This window comes from Marmota monax, unplaced genomic scaffold (genome assembly GCF_021218885.2).
Source record: "Marmota monax isolate L192 unplaced genomic scaffold, Marmota_monax_Labrador192_F-V1.1 WCK01_AAM20220418_F8-fsc00117, whole genome shotgun sequence".
Classification (NCBI taxonomy): Eukaryota; Metazoa; Chordata; class Mammalia; order Rodentia; family Sciuridae; genus Marmota; species Marmota monax.
The window spans coordinates 5468521-5487418 of NW_026693023.1; the positions used below are offsets into that span (position 1 = coordinate 5468521).

The 18898-nt window shown below is 39.3% G+C and overlaps 1 protein-coding gene across 8 annotated transcripts in view; it reads left to right on the top strand.

The window, feature by feature from the left end:
* The window catches only part of Unc5d (unc-5 netrin receptor D), a 524947-nt gene that overhangs the window by 462551 nt on the left and 43498 nt on the right, over positions 1-18898 (top strand). The window lies entirely within an intron of this gene.

Genomic DNA, 18898 nt, shown 5'->3' on the forward strand with positions numbered 1-18898 from the left:
TAGCTTTGAAATTCCATGTTAACCAATATGGCTTATCCACCTCTATCTAGGGTTTGAGTCTATAACTGCTCTCTAGGAAGCTGGATAGAAGTTAGAACTTTAGATGAGGTGTACATTTTCTTAGAGTATGAAATTGTAGGAAGCACACATTCCCTTTTAGCTTACTGAAAGCTTCCCAGACATTGTCTCTTGAGGAAATGACCGTTCTCTGGGCTACAGGCCATTTAGCTTCCTTGGCAATCCTCATTCCCTTTTGAGTGGCACCAAAGTATTTACAAAAACACTAAAAATAGGAAATGCCTTCCTACTTCCCCCCCCACCTTTTTTTTTTTTTAATCTGGGATGAATTTTTTCCGTCTGTGCCAAGAAGCTGCTTAGATCTATGTTCTTTAGCTTTTAATCTTGTGATTAATCAGGAAAAGGCCATTGTATCATCTTTTCTTTGTAATGTCACTGGAAACTCTATTTTCATTTCATGCTGTCCATCTGTCATCCTAAACTTTTCTTGGAGTGTACAGAGCTGGAATGCATTGCTCTGTTTCTTTCATCTTTGCCTCGAAAGCCACCACTTTTCCCTTGCTTTCATTTCATGGGTGTAAGAATTGGATTTGCTGACCCTCCATCACCTCCAACACGCAGAATACAGTAGGATTCCAAACAACATTTTTATGCTTCCAAGCAACATCTTTAAATTAAAGTCTGCTCCATTTTCCTCTTGACCACACATTTCTATTGCCCCTTTCTGAATTACATCCCTGGTGTGGCAAGGTAATGACTTATGGGAACTGTAACTGATACAATTAATTCCAATTCCATCCCTGATTCCCAGGGACATGGTTTTGTGGCATGAAACAAAGACACCAAACAACCCCCTGTATTCAAGTTATCTCGTGTGGCTATGTTTTCATATTTTGATAAGCTGTGAGGCTGTTCTTTGTCTGCACTGAATGTACCCTCTCTCTCTTGGGAGATCCAACTTGTGTTCCTGGTGAGCCTCCAAAAGGACACTCTGTACTTTGCATTATGAAGAATGGCGTCACTTTCCCCTTCAACATTCCTGTGCCTTCTATATTTTCAAACTGGAAACAACTGAATCTTTCCAACTTCCTCCAGTAGTCTGCGCCTTTGGTCAGTGCTGTAGTTTGGATCTGAAATTCTCCTAAAGGTCTCAGGTGTTGAAGGCATGGTTATCAGCCTATGGGGCTATTGGAAGGTGGTGGAAACTTTAGGAGAGGGACCTAGTAGAAGGAAATTTGGTAACAGGCTGAGCCCTAGAAGGGAATTTGGGGATCTAGCCCCTTCCTATATTTCTCTTTGCTTCCTGACCGCCAGGAGGTGAGCAATTTCCTCTACTCCATGCTCTCACCATGATGCACTGTGCCTCCTCCACAGGCCCATCTAGCAACAGGACCAAGTAACCATCTTCTCAAACTATGAGCCAAAATAAACTTTCCCTCTTATACGTTAACCATCTCAGGCATTTTGTCACAGTGACAGAAAGCTGACTTATATAGCTAATTGTAATATTTAAGAAATTATTTCAGTTAAGTTTTTGTACATATATGTGAATAGTGTTTTGCTGAAAGCCATCTTTACATTCTTGAAAAAGTAATAAGTTACTTCACCTGTTTTCATATAATTTGTAAAGAACCCTCCTATACGTTATATTTATTTAATCTCCACAATAATATTTTAAGGAAGAGAATTTTGTACCAAATTTTAGACCAAAAAAAAAAAAATCTTAACAGTGGAAACTCCAAGAAGCTAAACTGTCTAACCAGGACATGCTAATCAAAGCTGGAATTTGAACCAAGAATGTCCAACTTCAATTCCAAAGACATGGACTAAATGATACTATTTTTCCTCAATCTAGGAGAATAAGAAAACAGCTTTCTGACATTGTATTGCAAATTCTGGCTGTTATAAGCAGGTGCCTCTGGAATTGCTCTGTCGTAGCACCGAGTATTAGGCAAGTCAGGATCAAATTGAGCATATCTTAGAAGTCTATGGGAGTAAACTGCTGTTGTTAAATTATAGCATTGATAGAAGAAAGCTTGGGAACAAGGCTGAATATTCAGAAACAATTTGAGCCCCATGGCAGAGTGTTGGTCTACTCAGGTATCAGAGGTCCTGCCTACAGGTCTAGGCTTTGCTGCTGCTATGCTTAGACCACAGGTAAATTAATAAAACTCTAAGTGTCTCTGATTTTTCATCTGAAAAACAGTAGTAGGTACTTGCCTACTTTGGAAATGTTGGGTATTGTATGCAACATAGCAATACAGTGATACAACATTCTTAAAGATGATAAGAAGAAAAACTCTAATTGATATATTTATATATGGATATATAGCATGTTAACTTTTATACATTGATAAAACATTTTTATCTTCACATTAACATTGAAAATAATAATATAATCATCCTAATTTTGTAGCTTTGATCAGAAAAACTTGTAGGTTTGCCTTAGGGTATAGCAGGACTGGACACAAAGCAAGATTTTCCAATAAAGTGTTCCTTATGCTACACCCCTCTGTTAGACAGCTTTTGGTCGTAGTGACATGGTACTTGAGATAATCACCTTAAAAGGAGGAAAGATTTATTTGGGCTCATGGTTTTAGAGGTTTCCATCCATGGTCACTTGGCCCCATCACTTTGGGACTGTGGCAAGGCTGAAGGTCCCAATATTCCCTGCAAATGCACACCCCCAGTGAACTACTTCCTCCAGCCAGGCTGCACTTCTAGTTTCCATCACCTTCCAATAGCAGCAGCAGCTCAGGACCAAGCCTTAAATCCAGGATCCTGGAATATTTGGACATTCCAGATGCAAACTATAACAATCATACTCCACCTTACAGCACAATTAGGCATATTATTCCCAAAGAATACTTGATGAAAGGTGAAGACAGGGCTTATGCTTAATAATGGGAGTACACCATGAAATGCACATAGAGGGTGCCAAGATTTGGGAAGACACGGATAACATTGTAATTCAGTGTAATTACAAATCAAGTATCCTTTATCTGAAATGCCTGGGACCAAAGTATTTCAGATTTTAATTTTTTTAAGATTTGGTAATGTTTGCATATTCCTAATATCTATAATGGTATATCTTGGAGACAGGACCCAGATCTAAATGCAAAATTCATTTGTTTTCACATATACTTTATACAGATGGCCTGAAGATATTTTTACACAATATGTTATTGTGCCTGTCTTTTGACTGTGACCTGGCACATGAAGTCAGCTGTGGCAATTTCTACCTGTGGTGTCATATCAACACTGAAAAAGTTTCAGGTTTTGGAGAACTTTGGGCTTTCAGATTAGGGATTCTCAGCTTGTACCACTGCAGTAGTGGATTCCACAGAAAGTAATGGAAAAATAGAATAGGGCTTTTAATGCATTGTCAGAGTAGACTTAAAGAGGAGGAGGTGAAGGAAGAGTTCCTGGAGATGTCATCTGAGCTCAGTCTTAAAAGATGACAAGAAATTGGCCAGACAGAGAGGTATAAGGGCCCCAATGATTTCTGTCTCCCCAGGTGTATTTTCTATAGCTTTCCACAGCTTTGGGTGTGCTTTAAGAGTCGCTAAATCCAGAGGTTTGCCTCTGCTTCAAATTCTTTCTAATGCCCAAACATCACTTTAAGTAGCTTCCTTCCAACTCCACCCTAGGCCTTGCCACAAAGAGTTGGGTTTCATGTACAGTCACAGAGGGCACTCGGAGACATCACGGGAACAGGGAGTAGAGGCCACACAGAAAGGCAGTGGCAAGATATTGGAGCTGCCAGCAGTGTGTGCTGGTGAGAAGTCTTGGACTGGGTCAGTGTTAGATGTGTCCTCCTTTTCTAAAGGCCTCAGTGCAGTGAGGAATCCAGAAGGGATTCTTGAAAGAAATGGTCTCATTTCCCAAATTTTAATTTGAAAGATTTGGGTGGTTTCTGTTTTGGTTTTTACTTTCCTCAGAAATCTTTGGAGGGACAGAATTTCATCCTTTCTAATTTAACCAAGTACCAATCATTTTTTTTATTAAGTGAAATTAAGGTAATCCAAGAAAGGGGGTTTAAATATTAGCTATCTCAGTGCACAGACCCTCCACCCATATTACTGTGAGAAGAAGATATGGATATCGCATACTCTTCTTTTTTCCCCCTCTCCAAGCTCTCTTCTACAGCCCGCCCCACCCGGAGGTTACAGAGTAGAGAACTAGACCAGAAAATTATTACAGGGAGTTTGCTTCTGAGAAGCAATAAAATGAAACCAAAGGCAAACATTCATTTCTTTTTCCAATTACACTGTCATGTGGATATTCCTGACCAAATGCTTTTACTAGCATTGGAAATGTTGTAACTAATTTTACAACATGACATGCATTTTGAAATTGGGACTTAGTCCAGATGGGATATTTCAACCACTTTGTCTTCTGTTTTTTTTTTTTTTTTTTTTTTTTTCTTTTTTTTTTCCCAATTGAATGGCATGTTCTGTTCAATGGGAACATTTTGCATTAAGGATTGGGAAGATAGAGGTTTCAATAATATAAACATTATCTTTTCTAAGGGTGCTTAGATGGCACCAAAGTTTTAAAGGCAGTGCATTAAATAAAACTAAACACTAGACTTACAAGACAGAAAAAGTAGCTCTAGAAAATGAAGAAGATAGAATTTCTTTGCCAACAATGAGCTCAAAGACTACTTCATGGAAGTAGTGAAGGCTACTTCTATGGAATAACTTCATGTGGCATAGTAAACTATTGGGGGGGGGACTTCATTTCTAGAAGAGTAAAAAGAAATCATGTATAAATTCATCTTTTCACAATAAGATTTAAGGACTGGCCAGCTGGCCACTTTATTAATAGAAATGGAGTTTTTATTATATGAATCTTTGTAGTATTTTTTATGTCAAAATATTTAAGGTCATAATAAAACTTTTCATCACCCTGAATAAACTTTTCCTGGGACCTCTGGTTCCTCGGAAGATAAGAAGCCCCTGCCACCAGGCTACTACTGTAAGCATAGCAGTCCCTCATCAAACTTTGCCTCTTGAGCTCTGAATAACACCTGCCTTCGACTCTGCCCTGATACTAGGGGATTAGTCACAGCATTGTATCAGGAAAGAAAGTCTGGTCACCCTTCTGGGTTGATTTGCATCTGTGTTTGCCTCCCAAACTTGGAGACTGGGTATATGTCAAACCATCCCTCTACTCAGGCAAAAAACAAAACAACAAAATCATACCTTCTCAGCTGGGCTTGATGGCACATGCCTGTAATCCCAGTGGCTTGAGAGCCTGAGGCAGGAGAATCAGAAGTTCACAGCCAGCCTTAGCAATTTAGCAAAGCCCTAAGCAATTTAAAGAGACCCTGTCTCAAAATAAAAAGGGCTGGGAATGTGGCTCAATGGTTAAGCACCCCTGGGGTTCAGTTCTCGATTCCAAAAAGAAGAAAGAAAAATTGTACCTCTCAATGCAAAGAAAGTTTTAGACTTGTGAAATAGGTTCCACAAGTGGTTTCTTGCACTCAATTAAGTCAATAACCACTTATTTGTATCCATTACTCTAAACCAAGCAGAATATAATACCATATAAAGAAGGTGGGAGAGAAAGTGGGATGAATGAATGGATGAAAAGATACTTAGGGATATATATAGACATATAGCAGGGTGTGGTATTTGGAATCCAGTGTACTTCTTCTGGATTCCTGGAACTGACAAAGTTCAGAGGTGACTAGGGGGAAAAAACACAAATACCGCAACATTTATATCTCAGGAATTTTCCAGCTGTAATGCTAAAGTCAATTTCCCAACTCCCTGCACAACCTACAAAGAAGTATTTTATCCTAATGCAACCATGCTCCCACCCACTCACTCACATACCCTCTCACTCTCTAATGATAGAAGAGTGGGACTCAAGGGAAAGAGAAGTCACATTTTAGAGGAATGCAAGTACCAAAAATGGCTCTTCCCTGCCCTTTCCAAAGCCCAAAACCAAGATCCCCAAGACAAACACTCGTAAAATTTGGGTCATCTGTAGGAAGTGGACACTGATACCTGGTTTTCTCATTGTTTATCATTGTATTGACTCTGCTTCCCTGTGCGACCAGGGAACAGAGAAAAACAAAACTGAGAGGGCAGAGCAGGGCAGGGCGTGGTGGCAAAACCTAGGAGACCAGGGGCAAAGAACACTTCCATAATTTCCAAGTCTCCTCATTCTAAAGAGGTAGAGAAGATGAACCCTGGCCATGAGTTACGGGCCAAGGTGAAAATGAAAACCACAGACTTGTCAGGGCCACTTCAGTGTAAGTCAGAACGCTGCAAGTTAGGGCTGCTGCCAGCAGGGAGCCACTTGACAAGTGTAACTGAAATGCACACGGAGCTACTTACTATTGGCAGTCCAGTCAACTGCACTCACCCAAAGGTCATTGAGACTTTTTCGAGTCACCACCAACTGTACTGAGCCCTTTAAAGATTGTTGTATTGTTAAAAATCTTTGAAATCACCCAAGAAAAAGATGGCCACCTTGCCACAGGCATTTAAGTAAGGAGAAGATACGTTTTCTCTTTCCTTCCTTCCTACACAGTGCCACAGAGACCAGCTCAAGGAAGGAATGCCTGGGAAACCAGCAACCCCTCCCCCTTCTGCTGACCAAGCCTCCAGAGCTTCATGTGCACACGTGCCTGAATGTCCTGCAAACATGTCCGTGGGGATTAAGGAGGAGGGGTGGGATTCTAAATCAGATGAAAAAGTTTTAATACTAAGAAAAGTGAGTCTTAAAAACCAAATAAATTATTATAATAATAGATGTAACTGAAAAGTTATAGAAGCAAAATGAAATGGCTTCAAGGGACCCTGCTTTAGCAGGTGGCTCTACCACACCCAATTGTTAGAGAAAAGTAGGAAAACTAAACTCATCTACTACCCTAATAGATTAAGCCAAATAGGCAAACCCATTTACTTAAACTAACAACAGCATTGCAGTGCGGTGTGTGTGGTGACAGATGCACAAATATTATAACCAGGAATGAAGGAATGAACCCATCTAAGGGCTCAGAGAACATCTTGGAACATCAGTTGACCTATAAACTAAAAGAGCATAAAGGACATGCAGTTGAGGGGAGTAGGATGTGCAAAGAGCCAGAGATATAAATAGTCTTGAGTATTTTGGAAACTAAGCAAAAGTAAAACAAAATATGCAAGGAAAAGTTACTAAGAGGCTAAAGCATAAGGTCTATGTTAGGCAGTATCACTTGCTATCTAAGAGAGACCAACACTAATTGGTAAAGATTGACAGGTAAAGATTTGATGGGTAAAGATTGATGAGACTGGACATTTGGTAGACTTAGTCATGTTCACCCTTTAGAGATTATCTTTGGCTTCGTCTCCACTGCCTGAGTTCAGTCCTTCAGGATACAAGCACCCTCCTTGAGAGCACAGCAAAAATATGTCTCGTTTTGTTTAGCACAGTTATTAATGGTGTTCCTTTCCTGCCTCAAAAGTATGTCAATCTGGACAATAAATTATAGTCTCTCTATTTGTGAGTGTCCTTGTCTGTAGTCTTGAATGTCTTAAACCCCATCCTCTAATCCTCTCATTGCTATCATTGGGGATTTTGGAGAGAGACTTGGGGGAGAAAGTTGGCAGGATCTGTGTGTTAATGTGGGGTGAAGGAGATGAAGGAGTTGAAGATAATGCCCAGAAATCTGACTTGGGAACTGATGATTAATTAGCAGAAAGAGATTTGCCAGCTGAAGGTCACTTGAGGGTTTGTGATGATAGTTACCCTGGGAGCAACTTTGGATTTCCTTTCAGGGATCAAATATAGCACTTTGACCTACATGAAAAAGGATAGGGAACAATTGAAAAGTAAAATGGATTTTTTAAAGAGTAAGTAGATAAAAGGGGAAAATAATAGTGATAATCAAGAATCAAAAAGAAAATGGCTGAATCAAAAAGAAAATGGCTGAATCAAAATCCTGCATCCAGATTCTGGGCAGAGGGTGTGACAGCTGCTCTACTTACCTGTCAAAGGGCATGACGTGGAGTATGCTTGCACACTCCACTCAAGGTGAAATCTCTGCCTTTGCCAACTGCATCTATGAACTGGTAACATATGTCACTTGTCAGCAACTCAATGCTAACGTAAGCATTGGCTTTGCAAGGAGAAATTTGAAAACTATGGGAAATAAGATGACAGGGTAGAATGAGAAGAGCACAGGAATCCAGAAGGCTTGGGCTCTGGTGGCTCTACCAGCAGCCTGGATGACCTTGTGCAAACGTTCTTTTTCTCCAGACCTCAGCTTTTATCATCTATAAATTTTATATATTATTAACTGTTTCTGGATTTGGTTGAGGTTAATATACTAACTTCATATCTGAGAAATCCAGTGTAAACTGTTAAGTGCCATGTATTTATTGATTTATTTTATTTTTGCAGTTCTGGGGATGGAATCCAGGGCCTTATGCACACTAGGCAAGCAGTCTGCCATTGAGTTACACCCCCAGTCCCTAAAGTGCTACTTAAATGTTACATTTTGGTATTTTATTCATTCTTCATTTTTTTATCTTTTAAATTTTATTTATTTATTTATTTTGGTACCAGGGATTGAACCCAGAGACATTTAACCACTGAGCCACATCCCCAGCCCTTTTTCATATTTTATTTAGGGAAAGGGTCTCACTGAGTTGCTTAGGGCCTTGCTAAGTTGCTGAGGCTGGCTTTGGCTTTGAACTTGTGATCCTCATGCCTCAGGCTCCTAAGCTGCTGGAATTGTGCATCACCACACCTGGTATGATTTTTTTTTAATAGGTAATAGAAGTTTACTTTAGTTCTATTCTGACACAGGATTCTTCCCTTTTGAGTGTTTCCACATTCTAAATTCAGGAAAGATGCATTCAATTACAGCAAACAAGTTTGCAGTTCATTATAAATCAGAACTCCCTCAAATACCATTAACTCTGCCTCTGATTTTCCTAGCACATTGGCCTATGATTTATACTTCAGAGGTCTACTCTATGAATCCCACAGTGGACTCTGAGTAGGCTGGTCCTTTCATCAGTAGATGAGTAACCACCTGAGCAGGGCAGGTGGCATAGGGCTCCTTGAACAGCTTTGTCCTGTCCCCTTTGCCTGGATTTCCTTGCAAGTTAGGTAGTAACGGATGGAAATGAATGGATTGTCCTTGTCACCATTTCTGCTCATTGGTCATTCCTGGGTCCAAATCCTATTTGTTGTTCAAGTTGGTTTTGGAAAGTTTTATTGGACACACAAAATTGATGGTATAAACCTACCCTTTCCAAGATATTGGCACTAATTACCTCTATAACAGGTATGGGAGCTAATGAAGAAAGGTACTTCCTATGTAACAAAGCAAAAAAGAATCATTCTGCTAGTGCCAGGGAGTAAATTGCTGCCATTTGAGACTTACATTAATTCTTTCAGGCTACTGCTATGCAGTGTAATAAAAGGGGCAATTTATCAAATGGTATCTTAATGACCTAGAAGGGTTAATGCACCTTTAGTGGAAGATTATACTCTTTTTCCCCAGTAAAAGCATGGTGATTTTTTTCACAGTCATTTAGGTTAGAATATAATGCCATTGTCCCAAAAAGTAAGAGAAAAAGATTAGTGGAAAAAAACAAGGAAAGGGAAAAACAGAAATAGAATTCTTATACTGTCATTTTAATATCTGCTTCATGGGGGAAAAAGAATTTCCCCCAAATCATACTCTTTGCTTTCCCTTCTACCTCACACCCCCTCAGTCCAAAAACACACCTAAATAAAAATTGCCATCATTTTAAATCAAAGCACATTTGGGACCCAGGTGAGCTCACAATGGGAAATGATTGGAGTGGTCAGGAAGAGTCTTTAATTAAAGATGCCATTGACAAGATCACAATGGCTCTGAGTGTTGCTAATAGATCGGAATGGAAGGTCCACCTTAATTCAATAAGAGAAAGTCACTGTTCTGTGGGTTTGATTACACATTGTAAACGGACACCACATGCTGTAATTATTTTTATTTGTATGCACCTCTCTTTTATTGCCCATGCTGGAACTAGAAATAACCTGTCCTATTAAGATATTTAATATATATCATCCTTTCCACTTCACGTAGTTATAGCCTAATAAAAACTCCAGGAGAAGAAGATACCAGCCCACACTGAGGCTGCTGCCATACTTTCTATAACAATCCTACACGGCCCTTTGCAAAACTGCACCATGAACTTCCTGTTTTTCCTGTGTTATAATCTTTAAATGAAACCATAACAACTTCCCAGGACTCCATAAAGTTACATTCAGATCTGGAGCCCTGCTCTGGAAATCAGAATAGGGGCTCACGATGCTGAAACACTGAAGATAATCCAATGCCAAACGGATACCTTGACCAGGTTGCTAAGTGTCTGGGAGACTACAGTGGATGGAGGCTGGGGGAATGCAGCAGAGGGTCTCAAGAGAAGCTTGGTGATAAGCAAAGAATGGCTCCCAAAGTATGTCCACATCCCTCTCCCTGGAACCTGTTGATATTTTATTACTTTACCTGTTTTTTTTTTTTGTTTTTTTTTTTAAGAACTTGATAAATTTAAAGACCTTGAGAAACAGAGATTATTGTTGATCATCAAGGGGGAACCCAGTGCAAGTTTCCTTCTAAGAGGAAGACAGGAATATCAGAGTCAGAGGACTGAAGATGTTCTGTTGCTAGCTTGAAGAGGGAAGAAAGCACCTTGAGCCAAGAACCTCCATGAGGGGTGCAGACCTGCCAACCCCTCTATTTTTGCTTTTAGCTCAGGGAGACCTCTGAGCTACAGAACCATGAGATAAATTTGTCCTGATCCAATAAATCTCTGGTGTAGCCATAATATAAAACAGAAGCAAGTCTCTATCTTTTCCATGTTATCTACCACAAGGCCCCCAAGGCATTATCTGCTCTCTATGACTATAGTCACAACAACTCTCATGCCAGTATTTTCCCTTAACATTCCAGGTTCAGGGCTGTGAGTGTAACTCAGTGATAGAGGAAATGCCTCGCTTGTGTGAGTCCTGGGATTCATCCCTAGGACCATTAAAAAAAAAAAAAATCCAGTGTTGAGAATATGCCCCAGGGAACATAATCCTTTTCATTCCATTTCCCACCAGCATCCCTTCTCAGATTTACCTCAGAGTTGCGGTGTGACCTTAGGTAGGGCATTCCACCCCATGCAGTTCTCCTAAACAATGAAGGTGTTGGTCCTGATTACTCCTAGGTCCTTCCCCAGCCTAAAATGAAATGATTCTATGAAATTGGATTCAGAGTTTTTCCAGAGTAGTTTGTTTTCCCCACTCAGAATGTAAATGAATAAACAACATAGCAGATATTAAAACATGTCACGGTGGCAGGATGCATAAATCCAGTCTTCTCCTTCCCCCATCTCTCTCACAGGGAGCCATCATTTCACTTTTAAAACAAGCTCAACACAAGCCCAACACTGCATGAAAGATGAGGCTCAAATTGTATCTAGGAGCTGGTGATTTGCACATGATTTGTGATTCCCTTAGTGTATTAATTGGTAAACACCCTATGAATGTGTGTGTAAATGAAAGCCATTTAACATATGCAAACAGTTTAATCTCTCAGTAGGTTGTTGCTCAAATTTCACAAATTCAGATACTTATTCCTCTGTGTATGTCCTTTCCCTCCCACCTCACCCCGCCTGCCTCGTGCCATCCCCTTCCTGTGATCCTATTTTAGATAATACCATGCGGGTGACCCACATCTTTAAACTCTTTAATAGTAGAGGCATATGCTTCTGTCCTCAGAGAATTACGCATGTTGCTGGTTGTAATCCCTGTTCTAACTGCTCCTTTCCCTGCCCCAACTAATGGAACATAATGGCTTGATGAGCTATGTCATTATTCCCAGTTACTGCTAATCAACCCCCAACCTGACATCCTTGCTTATGAATATACACAGAACTTAGAAAAGAGGGAGACAGAGAATTGTCCCTGGGCAGTCGAATTTTCTGTCACAGTAACATCAGACCAGGCTTCAATAATGAGCCTTTCAACTTGACCAGCATCCAGATTCCATTTTGAAAGCCTACCTTTGCTTGTCAAAACACCAGGCCCTCACTGCATGAGCTATTGCTTTCCACATTTCCTCAAGAGTCACACAATGCTTTAATGTTAGTGATAGGACCTCTTTGCATGTAGGGAATGCAAGTAAAGAAGTATGGGTTCCATGCCCCTGTTGTAAAACTACTGAATCCATATCTTCTTGGGTAGAGTCCAGAAATAGAATATTAGGTAAGCCCCGAAGGAATTCTGAATCATATTCCAGTTTTAGAACCACTTAAAGATGAAAAGCAAGCAGTCTATTATGATAAAGGGAAGATTTTACTCCACTCCTTATCCTCTATTCGGCTCCTCACCTCCTATTCTCCCTTTCCAGATGTCTCTTTTCTTGAATAATGCATAGAAGTTACCAGAATTAAAGTCCTCAGGATATGTAGTCATGGTGTTAAGCTGGGCTGATGAGAAAAGGCTGCATTTCAAGGGCTCAAGCTATTCCTGAGGTCCTATGATATCATTTTCCTGAAGCTGATCAGAAATCCCTGGTCAGAACAGATGAGTAGAAAAGGTATCTGACTCCAAGAAAACAAAAGAAACCCTAAACCCTTGATTTTTATACATAGCAGTCTTAGCACCCTAAGTCAAAATCTGAGATTTTAATGGAGAGAAAAAGAAAAGAATTGTTTAGAACTATGTCTTCTTAGTAGAAAACTGTAGGAGGCTGGAGCTACCTTGCTTTTTGAACTCTTAAGACTACAGCTTCTATCTCTCTGCCTTTTTATGTCTTTCCATTAAAATATGATTTAATTATGTATCGACCCAGGGCCTGACAGAGTCAAACTATCATTACTCTCCTGCCTGGATTCCTGAATGATACTCTGGCTAAAGGTGATCAAACCTACATTAATCTATAATATAGACCATAGGAGGAAGGCAGGAAATGGTAATTGCCAAGTGCAGCATGGCAGACAATAGCAACAATGAATTCCTCATCTCAAAATTCGGAAGTAGGAACTGTTTTTTTGTGGGTTCTTTTTTTTCTCCTTGAAGAAAATGACATTTTACTAGTTTAACATCAGGTCAAGAAATATTGAGTGCAGAAGCAAAATGTAGGGAGATATACCTCCAACCTGCCATAGTTAACAGTTGTAATACCCATACCTTCTTCAACATCAGCAGCCCCTTTCATTGGCATTGGTGCACAGATGGGTGCAGGAGTATTAGTTACTACATGGTGTGGTTTGGACCATCACCAGGACCAGCTGCGTTACCTCCATCTCCCTCCAGTACATATTTTAATACAGTAGTCAGTGACCTTGCCAATTTCATTGTAAGAATTCTGGAAAAATAATCTTCATTCATTCAAAAGATTATTTTATTGTGATATAATTTTAAACTTATTTCATTGTTGCAAGTGCTGGGAGCCATTAGCCAAGTAGGTATGACAATTTCCTTGCCAGCGTACCCCATGTTGCTGACAGTTTTGCAGTGACATTGAATGTAGGTGACCTTGCTCAAGGACCAGGGTGGATTAGGGTGTTCCCGGTTTAAGATAATCGGGTTTAGGGCGTTCCCAGTTTAGGTTCCAGGTTTAAGGTTTAAGATTATTCGGGCTGGGAATAGGGCGTATCCTGCTGCCTGAGTTCCCCTTGAGTTCTCACGGGATTCAGACAGTATATTTTGGGGAGATAGAAGCCCAGTGGAGGTGGATTTGGGCAGAGAACGTGGATTTCCCCAGAACGTGATTGTAGACGGCTGGTGTGAGTTCGGGAATAAAGAGTTGCTGTTTGAATCTACAAGCTGTGTAGTGGCTGGTGATTGTGTGCCCAGCCAGACTGCAGCATGCAAGAACTGTCTAAAGAATTCCTTCCTCTTACATTTACGTTCATGAATGTTTACATTTTATCATATTTTCTATATTTTTTCTCTCTTCTCTCTCTTTATACACGGTGCATGCGCATGTGTGTGCACACACACACACACAGTTTCTTTTTCAACCATCATGAACAAGATGCCCTTATATAATCTCCAAAATAAGAAATTATATAACTACAGCATTGTTATAGAAATCAGACAATTAACATTGAACATTAAATAGTATTGATAAAGTATCCACACACCAGGTGTCTAAGTCATGTATTTTATAGAAAATGAAAATCCAAGTCCATTAGTTAGATTCAGTTGTCATGTGTCTTTAGTCCCCTGTAATCTGCAATAGTTCCTGAGTCTGCCTTTGTACTTTATGACATTGATGGTTTTTCAGCGTACACATCAATTATATTATAGAACTGGCTCCATCTGAGCTTGTGTATTTCCTTATGATGAGACACTGGTTGTGCTCTTTGGGTGGGAATGTCACAGGAGGGATGCATCCCATTGGGAGCTGTATTCTGCCCATTCATCCTGTTCTTGACAGCATAAATTTTGATAATTTGCATTAAGTATTGTGTACAAAAATTCTCCATTGTGAAATAATATTTTACTTTTTGTAATTAGCAAGCACTCTATGATGGGTTGCTTTGAGACCAAGCACGTACTTCTTTCTACTCTTCAAACTTGCTCCCAATAGGTTAATGTACATTTATGATTTATGATTGAATTGAGTATTAATGTGGTTGATTGCTAAATGATGGTTCTCTACATTCATTAGTTGGTTTTCTATTGAATTAAGAGTTTTCACATTCATTTATTTTCTTCAGTGTATTTTGTGGATTCTTATATTACTCAATGGGTTGTAATACTTCTTTATTATTATTTACTTTTTTACTCAAGGTGTTTCAGATTTGATCACTGGAAACTACTTCAAACTGGCTCCTATGTTCTGTCAAAAATATTTTGAGTGTTTACAACCACTGTCTATCAGGCATTAAGGATACACTGATAAACATTTTTTTAAAAAATTAACCAGGCATATTAGTACACACCTGTAATCCCAGCTACTCTAGAGTCTAAAGCAAGAGCATCATAAGTTCAAGTACAGACTGGGAAATTTAGTGAGTCCCTGTTTCAAAATAAATTTGAAAAAAAAATTTAAATGAGGGGTTGCTGGAGGTGCAGTTCAGTGATAAAGCATACCTGGGTTTAATCCCCAGTACTGCTAAAACTTAAATTGAATTAAACTAAAAATCCCAGCCTCATGGAGTTTAAATTCTAGTTTGTGGAAGTCAAAAAATAATAAGCAGGGGCTGAGGTTGTGGCTCAGTGGTAGAGCGCTCACCTAGCACGTGCGAGGCCCTGGGTTCGATCCTCAGCACCACATAAAAATAAATAAACAAAATAAAGGTATTGTGTACAACTACAACTAAAAAAATAAATATTTAAAGAATAGTAAGCAAATGGTATAGATTTAAGAAGTAAATGTTGTGGAGAAAAGAAAAGCAAAAAGCAAGTTTGCTGAAATTACTAGGGCATAGGCAGGAAAACTCATTAGTAAGTGTCATTTGCACAAAGACCTAAAGGACACAGGGCCCCTCATCATGTGGATGTCAAAGTGTTCCAGGCAGCACCTGCACTCTGGAGCAGGGGGAACAGAGGCCATTTCTTGAGGCAAGAACACACTGGCATTTTTAGCAGAATGGCTTAGTTGAGGACAGACTCTGGGAGGCAAGGAAAAAGCAGGCAGAGCAGTATCATTGCCATCTACCTTAACTGCCTATAATGCACATTACAAAGGTCTTGAGTTTTTATTCAAATATATATTGATATAATGAGAATTTATTGAATTAATTAGCCACCGCAGAGAACAGATTTCCTATAGAAGTGACCTGGCTCTGAAATTATCTTTTTCTATGCACAGGTAGGATTCAAACTATGGGTATATGCATATATCCCTGTCATAAGAATTGATACAAATAACAAAGAAAAAGTTAACAAAGTCACATGCAGCAAGGCTTTTCAACCTGTAGACCAGTCTAGGGTATGTGATCTATATAGGTGTTCATGTTATGGTCTTAATATCACTGTTGTTATTGATTCATAGTATCTATTAGCTCACAACTATTTTAGGAAAACATGTCACCTTTTTTTTTTTCTCCCATCAGGAACAAGGATACTGCTTTGTCCCATATTATATAACATGAGAAAATTTAGCCAGTTGTGGTGGTGCACGTGTGTAATCCCAGCAACTTGAGAGGCTGAGGCAGGAGTAACACAAGTTTGAGACTAGCCTCACCAATTTAGTGAGGCCCTAAGCAATTTATCAAGACCTTTTCTCAAAAATGTTAAAAAGGACTGGGAATGTGGCTCAGTGCTTAAGCACCTCTGAGTTCAATCTCTAGTATCAAAAAAGAAAGAAAACCTAAAATGCCATATATGCTTTCCTTGCAAAACTTCATTTTTGTCCGCACCCGATTAAAGCCTTCTCAACTTCCAGCCCTCTGTTCTCAAATGTCCTCCATCTGTGACCACACTTCATCTAATCCCCTCCCCACTTCTTTCCTTGGGATAGCACAGGGGCCAACAATTTGACCAGAACATCTCCTAATAGTAAAAGAGAAGAAAAGTACAATCTGGTCACAGAGGGGAGCCTGTGAGTCAGAAATTTAGGGCTCTATTCCTACCCTCCCTTTGATTGATTTCTCTGTGACCTTATGCTGCTAACACCTGCCTCCACAGGTGTGTGAAGGGCTTTAATTAATATTTGTAAATCTCCCTGATTGCCACAGATAGAGGGTGGCAGAAAAGGGCAAATTATTATTAATCATGGGAAAAAAGGGGGAGAGATTAAATTTTGTTCCTTCACCAGAGAGAAGCCTACAGCACAGACACTATTTGGGGGATAGAAGGATTAAATATAAATCCTGATTTACTTACTTTGCACTTATGGAAATGTCCAGTGCCTGCTTAATGCAAAACTTCTACTTCACGCTCCTCCCAATATTCAACACACAGGGCCTCCGACTCCTAATGCTGTCTATTACTGCAAGGAGTCTTGCTATTCATTGAGTGTGAGGGTTCATCTAATTAACTGATTTCAGTTCATTTGGCATTAAATAATTCCCCAAATTCCCATATGTTTGAACAATATGCTCAACAAGGGGGATGATTCTCTAAAAGCAATTAAATAGTTCTTTTAGGAGAGCTTGTCATCGGTCATTCGTAAGTATCTCTGCTATTCCTGTCCATGCTGAATGCAAGCAGCAATTACACGGAAAGCGCTTAACCCTCTCTAATGGCCACTGGCAAGTGTCCACACACAGGCTGCCACTTTGTGCTGCCTACAGAGCACATCTGAATTTTACAATTTTTTTTTTCAAACCTTGAGTATATTGTTTTAAGCTTTTCAGAGAGGATTGGCTATGCTAATACCCTGCTTTCCAATCCCCTCCCTGCTTAAAGGCAAATTCAAACATGTTTCCAGCTTAGCTTATGGTTCACTTTATAGAGGAAGAAAGGTCATCTTTGGACTTTATGGAAGATTAAACTTTTTGATGGCATCTCCACTGGTTCTTGGGGGTGGGAGGGGGCCATGTAATAATGCTCACGTCTGTCTTGGATACAGCAGATATAAGATGCTCCTGCTCAGTTACATGCCCTGGCTTTATTGCAGCATCAAATTATACATAGTGAGCTCAAGTGTGACCATGACTGACTTGAGAGAGAACAAGAGATGTCAACAAAAGCAATTCAGAAATTAATAACATGTTAGATGCACTCATAGAAAACTGTTTGTTTATACAAGATCTCAAAACAGGTATTATCATTTAGAGCTAAATTTCACCTTTATGTTACCCTAGAGACTGTTCTTTTTTATCAGAGATGACATATTTAAATGCCCTTTCTAGATGGCAAGGGTGAAAGCTTTGATAATAATATCAATCCTAGGTCTCCAATAGTATTGCTCATCTATGAACCCTAAATTATTTTTATTGACTATATTCAATATAATTATATTTCCTACAAGAGAAAATCCTGCAAACAAAAACAAAAAAGATCAAACAGCTTGTTTAAGAACACATGTGCGGTTAGATGAAAATTAAGTAGACATCTGAGTTTTCACTCTTGCTGTCCTATAAACTACCTCTTTTTAGTGTTTATAGGCAGAGACTGAAAATAAAAGCCAAGGGCTGGGGTAGCTCAGTGGTAGAGCAGTTTCCTGGCCTGAATGAGACCCTGGGTTCCATCCCCAGCTCTGCAAAAAATGGACAAAAAAGAAAAAAACAAACAAACAAGAAAATAAAAAGGGAGGCATTCGATGAGGTAGTTAAATTTCACTTTCTTTTATCTGTTTCAGGACTGCATTTCATTGTAAATAATTCACAATACCGAAAAATCAGAGTACCAGGTTTGGGTGGAATTATTTAAAATTTAAATCTGAAATAGGAGAGTGTTGAAAATATAGAATTATGTGTTTGATTATGCACGTTTATTACTGTCTCCTGTGCTATCACTATATAACCTATGTATGTGTGCATTGGCAGAAAATAAATGTTTTCAAAACCAGAATAAACATACTCAATCTGTGTATGTTTGAAATACTGTTTGGTTCCATAATAATTTGTTTTCTTATTTACTTGCATTAAAAAGCATTGCTGAGTGTGTTGTTGGGAAAAGATCACCAATCAGTCACATCTATAGTTTGTTATTGATAATGTTATCAACAAGAGTAAGGATTCAGCAGCTAATGTTTGACTCACCAGCCAAATCATTGAGTTCACCAGCTCCACCCTATATTCTCAAAGAAGCATTGGTCATTTTCTCAATTAGTTGATCAAAACCTAGATTTGGAACCTAGGCTTAAAGTCAGCCTGTGTGCCCTAATGGTACAACTCACACTTATTCTTGGGTGAGCCAACTTAGTAAATGAGGTGCTATCCAGAGTGAGATCTGGAGAGGGATTTGCTTGGCATGTATAGTACCCCAGTTTGGA